This window comes from Sceloporus undulatus, chromosome 3 (assembly GCF_019175285.1).
Source record: "Sceloporus undulatus isolate JIND9_A2432 ecotype Alabama chromosome 3, SceUnd_v1.1, whole genome shotgun sequence".
Taxonomy (NCBI): Eukaryota; Metazoa; Chordata; class Lepidosauria; order Squamata; family Phrynosomatidae; genus Sceloporus; species Sceloporus undulatus.
In genome coordinates this window covers 202,549,664-202,562,103 of record NC_056524.1, presented here as the reverse complement: position 1 = coordinate 202,562,103, position 12,440 = coordinate 202,549,664, and the positions used below count along the sequence as shown (strand labels likewise).

At 38.5% G+C, this 12,440-nt stretch overlaps 1 long non-coding RNA gene across 2 annotated transcripts in view; it reads right to left on the bottom strand.

The window, feature by feature from the left end:
• Positions 1–925: 925 nt before the first annotated feature.
• LOC121924799 overlaps positions 926–12,440 on the bottom strand; it is a 30,777-nt gene continuing 19,262 nt past the window's right edge. The window contains exons 4-5 of one of the 2 annotated variants that reach the window (XR_006102721.1): positions 11,345–11,485; positions 926–1,452 (exon numbers count right to left, since the gene is read on the bottom strand). This is a non-coding gene — a long non-coding RNA (uncharacterized LOC121924799). The remainder of the gene's footprint in view (positions 1,453–11,344; positions 11,486–12,440) is intronic. The other variant, XR_006102722.1, reaches the window with a different exon arrangement.

The following is a 12,440-nucleotide window of genomic DNA, read 5'->3' as shown; positions in this document are numbered from 1 at the left end:
GACTAGTAGTCTTGTAGTCCTCAATAGCTTTATCCTCCAATAATTTCTCCTTTAAAGCAACTTAAATTGGTGGTTATCACCACATTTTGAAGGAGTTTATTCCATAATTTAACCATTTACTATGTGAAGAAAATCTGTAGGTTTTATATGTGGAGAAAGACAGATATAAATTAATTTTTAAAAAAATATATTATTTTCACCTATCCTGGGTCTCCCATTATCCCTCAACAGATGGCGTGTGTGGAGATCATGAATACATCCAATGTAGAAACACTAACTGAATGTTCCATGCTTTCTCTCTTCCTTGAAGCCCAATAGAAAGAGAAAGTTACTGACAAGATCTATAATTATCCTACAGCCAGGGACACCAGAATGTGAAGTTTGGTGGGGAACTCTGATATAACAATGTCCCTTTTAAAATTATACTGCTGTTTTACCACCATAGTGTGTATGTTTCATGTGTGTAAACCTTTATCAATAATTTCCCCTTACATAATACATGAACAAATTCTGCTGCCAGCATAATACCCATTTGTTGTTCTTAACTGCTCTCAAGTCAAGCTTGTGAGTGAGACATCTCCAGGATCTCCTATCCTCCACTTCTCTGCTCAGGTCCTATAGACTTAGGCCTGTGATTAAGTCTCTCCATCTAATATGTGGTCTTCTTCTATTTCTACTACCTTCAACCTTCCCTAACATTATTGCCTTTTCTAGTGAGGCATGCTTTCACATGATATGTCCAAAGTATGTCATTTTCATCATGGCTTTCAGGGAGAGTTCAGGCTTACTCTGTTCAATGACATTAACACCCATATTCTTTCTATTTTTTACTTTTATGCCTTTGGTAGCTGGACACAGGCACTGTACAAAAGAACTGAGGAATTTAGGCAATACTAAATAAATAGTACATTTTATTATTAAACAAGATAACTTCCAAAATATTTGTTATGTGCTTCAAAGTATCTTACAAAGGATCTTACAAAGGATGTAAGATAGTATCAAACCTGCCATGGTTGTCATCAGAAAATAGTAAGGAAATTAAAATTCCAACCCCTAATCAACCCACAACCAATTCCCCCACCAACAAACTCAACTCTAATTGACATCAGCACTGAGTGATTTATCTACAGTCTTTCCACTAACTAGATTTAAGAGTATGCTGGAACCTTGGAATGGTATACTGGACTTCTCCTTGTGACATCTTCAAATGGTCCAGCAGCTGCCTCCTTAGTCCTCCATCACCAGCTGTCATTCAATGGGCTTCAGCCTCCTTGTAAGCTGCCTCAGGAGTCTTCTACTTCTCTTTCACAGATCTTTCTTCCATTCTAACATTGAGTGATTTCTCAAGTTTTGGCTCTCTGGCCTTGTTGCTGAAACATCTCTCCCAGGCCAATTCAAACTCTTCAGCTCAGAATATGGAAATGTTGCCATGCTGGCTTTGGATTCTGGATGCTGTAATACAAAAATATAGTTTTTGCTTGTTCTATATTCAGCTTTTTACCAGCTGAACCACACACCAACTTGCATTGCCTCAGCTCTCAGTCTTCAGCCACTCTTTTTGCTAGTCAGATTCATCCTGATGGACAATGCATCACACCATCTTGTTTAAAATATAGTGCCAATAAATCTCTTTGGAATGCTGATAAACCACCAATCCAACTTAACCTACCTGGACTTCCTCTTCTTATGTATAATACTGAAACCTGAATTCCTGACCTACATCTTTTTCACTGGGAATTAGTAACAGTTAACAGCCAAATATTGTACATGTAAACAATATACAGTGTGCCTGCATCATATGTGGGCACGCCATATGTTTATTAATAAACTAGTTTTCAACTAAATTTACTTTGGAAGAGGAAAAACGTTTAACAATTAAATTTGTGATAAATTGTCATTTAAATTTAGGCTAAAGACTGAACAGCAAAAAAGCTTTACCAGAAGTAAGCTAAAAAATGTCATCCATTATTTTTTTCTTTAACACCTTGTCCACTCCTTGTTTTTTTAGTCTTTCTTTCAGATGGATTTCAAGTGGTTCTACAAACTTTCAAAGTCTTCCAAATTTTATACATACAAAGGATGAGGTGAGGGAGGATCAGTTATTGAGACTGCTAATCTCAAAAGCCATTTAACACAATTTATCGGGCTGGAACTATTCTTGAGGAACTGCTTTGAATCTTATGTCATAAGCATCATTAATTCTCCAATTAATCCCCGAGAGACTAACAATAAGCAATAAAAAATGTGTCCCCCCCCCACCCAAGAAAGCTAGGCTTTAGGTAAAGCACCAGCTGGGAAATGTGAAATTTGTTTGCTTTTTAGTGAATTCCCTCATTTAATTAATAAATAATAGCTGGCATTCTGTACTGTAGTTACAGATTCATAGCCTAGAGTTATGGATCCATACCATCTCTGTATCAGTAGCACTGCATAATCACAGGCTGCATCCATACTGTAGAAATAATTTACTTTGACACCACTTTAACTGTCATGGCTCAATGCTATCGAATTCTGGGACTTGTGGTTTGTTGTGGCACCAGAACTCTCTGACAGGGAAGACTAAATGTCACACAAAACTACATTTCCTAGAACTTTCTAGCACTGAGCCAGGGCAGTTAAAGTGATCAACCAGGGACGTAGCCAAGGGGGGAGTCCATGGGGTCTGGACCCCCCTTTCTGTTAGATACAATGAATGGTGTGTGCCACTGCGCTACTGCGCCCAAGCCCCATTGTATTGGTGGCACTTAGTCTGCCCCCCCTTCCCAAAATGCTGGCTACGTTCGTGGATCAACCTGGATTATTTCTGCAATGCAGATGCAGCCACAATCATGTTACAATTGCTATGATTGTAAGTGCTCTCACAAACCCACCCTAAGAGTGAACAGGCACATTGAGTGAAGGAGGTGTGTTCAGCTGGCAATAAGGGTGCAAAGCAGGCCATTTCCACCCTCCTCCCACCAGCAAGCAAGGCTGGGACAATCAAAAGCAAGATCCTTATTACAAATTCTCAACACAGCCTTGTCTGTTGGCAGGAGGGGGCTGGGAACATCATCTTCCTTGTGTCCCATTTGGCAGCTGAACGGACCTCCACACCCAATCCAGCTATTGGTTCTTAAGGTGGGCTTGAGTGTCAGGTCAGGAGATGTTACTTAGTTACACCTTCATTACTAAATAGCAAATGTAGAATATTGTTGAATTTTAATAAATAATTTAATTCTGGAAAAAAGTTAATGCTGATATTCCAACTTAATCAAGTTACAAAATAAATACAGTAAAGTTGCCCCTTTTTCTTAGAAACTTTCCCAACTTTTTCTTCACACATTTCCAGTTTCTGCAGCGTTAGAATAGGTATTTTGATGTATTCCCAAGGCTAACAGCTCTAATATCTGAGATTCAATCCCTGTCAGCTCCACTGAAAAAAAAAGCCCAGGTAGTAGAGATATGGAAAATTCTTGCATGAAAGTTTATAGACCTGTTGTCAGTCTGAGTAGACAATTCTCAGTTACACAAGCTTGATTCTTAGTCAAGATGGATCAGCTTTGTGTGCTCATATAACCTTACAAATCTTTTATTGCGTTCATATTGGCTGCAGACAGCATTACAAGTTACCTAATGTCATCATTTAATAAGAACAAAACTATTCCAGTGGTTAAACCAGTCCTTATTTAGTTCTGTTTTTATATCAGTTTCTAAAAAGTCCCCTTGAAACTGCTACACCAATGAGTAAAAGCACAAGTAATGTTTTTCCAATAAATACAAATAAAAAAGAAAGTGTTAGGAACTAAACTTTGACTTTATTGCAAACAGCATCGTGTTTTTTAAAATATGAAGTTAATAACCATTTTCTCTTATGGTTCTAACAAATCCTGCCCTCCTAATCATATCACTCAGATGCTGAAGAGCAGAAGCAAGAGCTATCATTCAGTCCCTTAGCAGATCAATCCAGAACTGGATATTTCCCATTTAGGGTTGGTACCAAGTTTGAGGCAGGGGGTGACTTAATATGTTCCCCAAAGTCCATGATGTTATCCATGTCCAGGAAGATGTTTGTGCCCAGACTATCTCGAATCAAAGCAAAGTCTGCTCTTTCTTGACTGCAAGCCTGCTGCGATAGATTTTTCTCCCCTTTCCCAGTTCCTGGCAAGGAGATATCTGGCTGAACTACATGCCAGATTGATGCTCTTTGCGGCAGATCCCTTAATAATATTCAAGTCTCCTAGGCCCGGAACAGAAAAGCTCAGCAACAGCAGAGATTTCTATCTCCAGTATTTTGCTGATATATGAGAACACCCTGTTATTTCTCCCCCGCTCCTTCTCCAATCAACACACACACAAAATGCATTCACACACCCATGCCCTTAGGCATGATGATAAGATTATTTCTGCCTTTATGCAGGACAAGCGATTTATTTTCAGTTTTATCAAATTTAGAGGCAGTGAGAGAAAGTTTACACTTGGGGCTAAATTACATCAGTGCAGTATTTTCTAATACATATATTCAGATGCTATATATGTCTCTGGTGGTGCCTTGTGGGGCAACTGTAGTTACTTCTCCAAGTCTACCATGCAGTGTAGAACAGGCTCCCGGTACTGAGGCTGGATACCAAGAAGAAAAAAACTAGGACATTCATAAGGAAATGCTGGAAAGAGCATAACACATGGTTTATTATTAACCATCTCACAAATAAATGATACTAAATTAATAACAAGAAGAACAGAACAAACAATATAGCCATTATACACACATAACATATGTGGACACTGTGGAGGACATATGTGGAGAAAAAAGTCCTATCCCATTGTCTAATATACTCTACACCAAGTGTAGGTGCCCTCCCAGTGCTTTGGTCCATATTTTCAACATCTAGACCATTGGCTCTGATGCCTGGAATGAAAGAGAGTTGAAGCCTACAATGTCTGAAGGACATCAGGTTAGGGAACCCTGAACTAAAGTCTCATCATATTGGTCAAGCCTTAGAAGTAGACTGAGGCTACAGAAGCTTATGTCACAAACTTCTTTCTCCCAGTTGGTCTAAACTAAGATTCATTTATGTATTGTCTAATTACCAGTCTGGAACTGCAAACTTTTTTTGTTTTCCACATAACTCTAATCCCCCCCCGACAGATATTATACATTTAATCCTACCACAGAACACAAGAAAAGTCTGATTCTGTCCAGCTACACATTATTTTTTCTTTGCTGAAACTATTATAATCTTTGAAGATCTACTGAATCCCAATAGAATCTGTAGCAATAAATCTTTTCATGTGAGGTGTTGCTGTTTCATACTGTTCCATATTTGTACAGGCAGAGCCAACCCTATCATCAGGCAAAGCAAAACAATGGCCTCAGGCAAAAGTTGCTAGGGGCAGCAATGGCAGGTTTCCATTTATTCCCCTGCATTCTCTGGCTATTTCCCTTTGGTGAGGGACACAACTGTGTACACCAACAATCTGTCTTCTTGCACAAACTAGCCAGTTGCCTTGGGTTTGGTAGAAGACACTATATCATTACTTGGGCTGAAGAAAGATTCAGACCAGTCTTATCACCTTCTATTTTGTGAATTGCAGATATGACACTGTGCAGGAATGACCCAATATGTGTGGCATATTGTATTTGTGTGTGTGTGTGCATGTATATTTATGTTAGCTAAGTGACTTTAAAACAAACTGTACTTCTGACACTTTTGACAAGCTTTGTTCTGGATCCCCAAAAGATCTAAATTAAACACTAATTATGAGGGATTAACAAGTAGAATTTAACAAATGAAATAACAAAACATTTCAAATTCTTCCTTCTTCAGTTGTTGAATACAAAAGTGAGCTGCATCCAAGATGGCAATTTAGGACAGTCCTTCCCAGGCGGATGAGGAGGACTTTTTCCCCCCAGTGTGCCAGTGAATTGGAATTAAAAAATGATTTTACAGAAGTTATGTGTGTTAACTTAGGTCCAAAACACAGTGCATAAATAATCCAGTTTGAGATTTTACCTGCCCTGGCTTAGTGTTAGGGAATTCTAGAAAATGTAGTTTTGTGAGACATTTAGCCTTCTCTGTCAGTGCCACAATAAACTACAATTCCCAGGATTGCCTAGCACTGAGCCAGGACAGTTAAAGAGGTCTCGAACTGGATTATTTCTGCAGGGTGTTTTCGACCTTACATGGAAGTGAATGCCACTGAATTCAGTGAAATCTACTTCTGTGCAACCCTGCATATGATTGTGCTGTCAAATGTATCTCTGGCTGTCAACTCAGAAGTTGCATCTGCACTTCAAAATTAATAGTTTGACATCACTTTAACTGCTATTGCTAAATGCTATGAAATTCTGTGATTTGTAGTTTTGTGAGCCATTTAACTTTCAGAGAGCTCTGATGCCACAACAAACTACAAATCCCAGGATTCCATAGGATGATGCCATGGCAGTTAAAGCAGTGTCAGTCAGCATGGCAGCTTGAGTTAGCTATCCATGACCATGCAATGTAACGTGTCTACTGTTTCCCCATATTCTTTTGTGGAGAATGTTCTCAATTACTGTTGTAAAGTGAATGCTTGCTTTTACACTATGATATTAAAAAGGCAAATTAAAGGTTTATATGTAATATGATATTATGACATGTGTATGTTGTATTTGTTTAAATTCTATTTTACATCAATTTGGGAAGACTGTATCCTTGAAAATGGATGTAAAATTATTGTTAAGCATAACATGCCTGTTGAACACCTCTTTTGTACAGTTGCTTCCTGGAATAGTGTTATGTATATCTTAAACAAATCTATAAATGAATACATTTGCAACATTATGCATACTTACAAAGGAGTACGTTCCATTCAACTCACTTAGATGCACTTCTGGCAGCTCAAAGTTATAGAAACCTTTTCATATGAAAGTCCCACTTAACATTTCTTGCCCAACTCCACATTCAGCCCAATGTACATTTACTTGGAGTAAGACCTATCCAGCTAAATGGGGCTCAGTTCTGAATAGATGGGTATGGCATTGCACCTTTTGTCTCTCTTGTCACAATGAGATCATCACAGCTATTAAACTGCAATGCAATGCTTACTTGCAAAGGAAATCTTCATAAAAGTTAAAGGAGTCCCACCCTTTAATTTACCGCACACATTAAGTAATATGTCTAGACAGGATTCCCCATCCTACCCCCTTGAAGCATATTACTTAAACTGTTCTAATTAACATAATTAGGCTTCAAAATAAAATGTTTTCTAAAAGGACACCATTCATTTCAACCTTTCATAGCAGGCAATAATGCCAAACCTGACTATTGTCTGTAAACCTCTGTTATATAGTACTCCTTTAAACAGTCTGAGCCACAAAAGTTTCTTAAGATTTCATTGACTTAAGTGTTCCTCAGCTTATTTGGGTTGCAAGAATACCACAAAACACAGCAGAAATGCATCAGATGTTGTGCCATGTGTCTGACAACAGGTTTCATTAAAAAAAATTAAAAATAAAAACATTGTGGCTATAAGGGTTTATGTCTCATGGAATCATTATACCTGAGAATAGCCAAATTGCTAACGTCTTCTGACAAATGTCTCTTCTGCATTTTATTGGCTAAGAAAACAGACTAACCTTCCAGATATTTTTTTAGCCTGCAGCTCCCAGCAGCCTAAACATGAATAGACAATAATGAGGGATTATGGGAACTGCAATTCAAAAACACTTTTTTAAAAAAAAAAAAAACCTTTACTTTAAAACATACAACATCTTAATAATGGAAGGCAGGGGATGGATGCCTAACTTGTCTTTTAAACACCATAATGTGGTAGATTCAAGGAAGGCAAACTTCTCATGGAATCCTTCATTTTATGGTGAGAAGTGTTCTCTGCCTACACATCTTTTGCCCCTGAAGCACCATGATGTCACAGCATTTCATGAAGAACAATAGAGTCAAGTAGGTGGGACAATATAATAGGGAATAGTTGTCACGCTCTTTTATGACATCATGCGATGAAAGCTTATTACTTCTTTTGTGTAGCCTACCACTAAAGAACATCTGAAACATTAGGTTTTTTTATAAAAAAGGTAAGAAAACCAATATTTTTAATTGAATAAAAGGTGATTCATAATAAATCAAAAGAAAATGTGTTAGTTACAGACAATATAACCCAGTAGCTTAATACAGTCAGCCTTCTGTGTCATTGTCTGCATCCACAGATTCAACCAACTATGGTTGAAAAAATATTTGCATGTGCATGCGTTTGCGCACACGCGCACACACATACATATCCAAAAAGAGTACCTTGATTTTAGCATTATATATAAGGGACATCATTTTACTAGCCATTGTACATAGTGGGATTTGAACATCCACAGATTTTGGTACCCACAGGAGGGCCTGGAATCAAACCTCAGGGGATACCGAGGACCCACTGTAATGTATTTGTCAGGCTCTGGAGATATTACAACTAATTTGTTGTAGTAGCAGTTATATTATTAGTTGCCAATATTCTGCATCAAGTATTTAGTTATGTATGGGTAACAAGGGGTGTATGCACATTGCAGAAATAAAACAGTTTGACATCACTTTAACTGCCAAGATTCTATCCTGCAGAATCCTGGAATTTGTAGTTTGGTGAGTCACCAGAGCTCTGACAGACTAGGCTGAATACCTCACCAAACTATAAATATTCTACAGGATAGACCCATGACAAGTTAAAGAGGTGTCAGACTGCTTAATTTCTGCAGTGTGGAAGACCAGTTAGTAATGTCTCCTGGCCTGACCCCTCCCAACCCCCTTTAACAGCCAAAACTGTATGAGGCAAATGAGGTCCATTAAGCTGCTGACTGGGGCACATGGAGGGACAAGATGTTTCTGGCCTGCTCCCACCAGTGAGCAAGGCTGTGGCCAGCAATTCTGACAGGGTCCTGTTTTTAATTGACTCAGCCTTGCTTGCTGGTGGCAGAAGGTCAGAAATATCTTCCTTCTTGCACCCTGATCGGCAGCTGAATGGCTTTGACTGATGTGGCAGCTGGCTGTTAAGGTGTGTGTGTGGGGGGGGGGGCATTTATATAGTCTTAGAGCAAGGCAGTCTTACTGAGTATGGAACTGTTACGGATGCCAGTAATCAAAGCAGTTGAATGCTTTTTCAATGCTAAAGCCTGTGGCACTTCTTAGATTTTTTTAAAAAGAAAAGAAAAATCACACAGCCTAGCTTAATTTTTCTAGAATAAACTGCTGTCTCAGGTTAGACCACAGGTTAGACAGCAGGTTAGTGCAGGATGCTTTTCCTCATATATCAGATCCTTCTGCCAGTCTAGTTCGTTTGGAACAAGGAGGCAGACACTATGTTATCCTTTGCCCTGGCAAAGTGTCTTAGAGTAATCTGAAAGGAGTCTATGACAGAAATATATAAAAATAGCATAGAGAAGGTAGATACAGAGAACCTCCCTTTTTTCTTCCTATTCCTTGTAATTCTAGAAGCTGTAGTTGTCCAAGGTAACTAACTGGTAGCAGATTTAAGATGGACAACCCATCCCAACCACCACCACCCCCACCACCCCAAAAAAAGGAAGGAAGGCAGGCAGGAAAAAAACAACAAAAGTTCTAAGAAATATTTAAAGGTAAAGGTAAAGGTATTCCCCGTTGACAAAGTTGTCAAGTTGTATATGACCATAGGGGGCGGTGCTCCTCTCCGTTACTAAGCCAAAGAGACAGCGTTGTCAGAGACTACTCTGTAATCATTACTAGGGTTGAATTAACAAGTGAGCAGGAGACTACTATCATCTCACCCTGTTTGCTTGTGATTCTCCTCACCTGGCGCAAATACATACTACAAAATTATAGCACTATGGTTCTACTTTAACTGTCATGGATGCATCCTATGGAATCAAGGGTTTGTACTTTGGTGAGGCACTAGATGTCTCCATGAGGCTATGGTAAATAAAATGGACTCATACTATTATCATTCTGTAGTGTGAAAGGGCCCATGGAAAGCAATAAGTCTGAAGAGAATAAGTTTCTGTTTGCATGGACTCATATGATTCTCAGCTGGTAAGTAAAGTCTGAATAAGTTGTTGTTGTTGGGCGCCTCATTTCCAACTCATGATGACCCTAAAGTGAACTTATCATGGGGTTTTCTTGGCAAGATTTGTTCAGAGGAGGTTTGCCATTGCCTGCCCTGAAGCTGAGAGCATGTGATTTGCCCAAAGTCACCCAGTGGGTTTCATGGTCAAGCTGGGAATCAGACCCTGGTCTCCAGAGCTGTACTCCAACATTCAAACTACCACACCACAATGGCTTTCTTAGGGCCAGAACAGACAGGTCAAAATAAAGCTGCTTTGGGTCACTTTGGAGGTATGCTGTTCAAATGACACACGCATCTGAAGATGCCAGAAGCTGCACCAAAGCTATGCTGCAGCCGTTAGGACTGGAGGGTGGCTTTGGCATGGCTTCCAACCTCTTAGGACGCATGCATCATTTAAACAGCATACCTCCAAAGCGACCCGAAGCAGCCTTATTTTGGCCTGTCTGTTCAGGCCCATAGATTGGTTTACAAGCTTTTAACTAGTAGAAAGTGTGATTTTTACCTAGTTTTGTTTGTTTTAAACTATCTAAAGTTGTTTATTGTTGCACACTGCACACTGTCCTGAAATTGAAGCTGCACACTATCTTGAAACCATTACTTAATGGTTTAGCAAAATAAATAAACATTTGTTATGAAGCCTATATGACATCTTCTAAAACACAGCAAGTATGCCACTGAATATCTGGGACTTTATAGCCATAATGAAGGAAGATCACTGCTGTCTTCAATACCTGCTTGCGGCTTTTCCAGAGAAATTTCTGAGGAAACAGGATGCTAAAGCAGATAGACCTTCAATGTGATCCAACATGGCTCTTCCTATATTGTTGAATGACTTTTTCTCCTTACACAATGATGCAAACAATTTCCAATAGCTTATTATGGTAAGGATTACTACATTATTCAGGTTTTCATTAAAATCAACACATTATTTTACAACTATTTACAATTTGGTGCAGAATCTTGATTGTATATGTAGTTTTGGAGCATTAGTAAGGGACAATAGTCAGGAGAGATTGGAAACATTCATTTTTTTTCACTATTATGGCTCTCAAACTCTGTGACTATATTGGCTGGGGAGTTCTGGGAAGTGTAATAAAAAAAACAACTTTACCAACTTCTGAGTCAGAGGTCATGTTGACATAATAGACTAGCTACAATAATCCATGCTACTAACTTTCAGATTAGACTTCCGTAATATGTTCAACATGCAAGTGCCCCTGCAGGTAATTTGGAATATTGATATGGAATAGCCTGGGACCTCCATACTTAAAGGAGTGTTTCTTTTTGTATATACCTGCCTGAGGACTGAGGTCTGCTGGGGAATCCTCATAATGGAGGATGTGGAAGAAGACCTTCTGTACTGTAGCATCTTGATTGTGGAATACCATCCCATTAGAGACCCAGTTTGTACCATTGCTGATTTAATTCCAGAGCCCTGTAAAACACAGCTTCATATTAAAAACTTTTGAGCCTAATTGATATTGGCCCAATATAAATATGAGATATGATTTTTAAAAGTTTTAAACCGCTTTAACTGATTTTAACTGTTTTGTATTGCTTACACTTATTAAATTGGTTTTCTTCCATTCTGTCCTATGATCTTGTTTTATATGGTAGATATAAATATTTTTTTTCAAAAAATCTTAAATATCAAGAACACATTTCTCACCAGATTGTTAGCATTTTTGCTTTCTCATCAGATGTACACTCATTCATTCTATCATGTTTGAGAATTCACCCTTTTCTCTGTCATTCTCTGTCTTCCATAGAATAAGGGGGAAAAGGAGCAAATCACAAACAGTTTATTTACAAAGTAATGGCCCAGTTCAGCCACCATATAGACATGAATACTACAATTTCTAACCCTGATGGGGAAATAAGATGAAGGAGCTGGTTATGGGAACCAACCTTCCCTTTCCCCTAACATATACACAGCCACAACTATATTTGTGGTCTTTACAGTATATTGATTTTTAAGGGTACAATTGTTTCAGTTATATGAACTCTTGAAGTTAGGTGTTTCCCCATAGGAAGACACGAATTCATAAAATGGGCACATCTACATCTGAATGCGTTTTAAACTTGTTCATTTCACAGATGATACCATGAAGCCATAAAATGATTTATAAGCAACATTAGTACAAAAAACATTGCTAAGGATTCTGTATGGTGTGATATGGGAGGAGGTCAAGGGGTGTTGACACCATGAGCACTGGATGACTCCAACTAGTGATGCCACTGAGCTGAAATACATGGCAGGAACAATGTGGGCTGACAACATCAGAATGAAATCCTAACTGGTTTACATGACAAAGGAAGGTCATATGGGAAAATAATAATAATAATAATAATAATAATAATCTTTATTCTTATACCCTGCCTTTCTACTA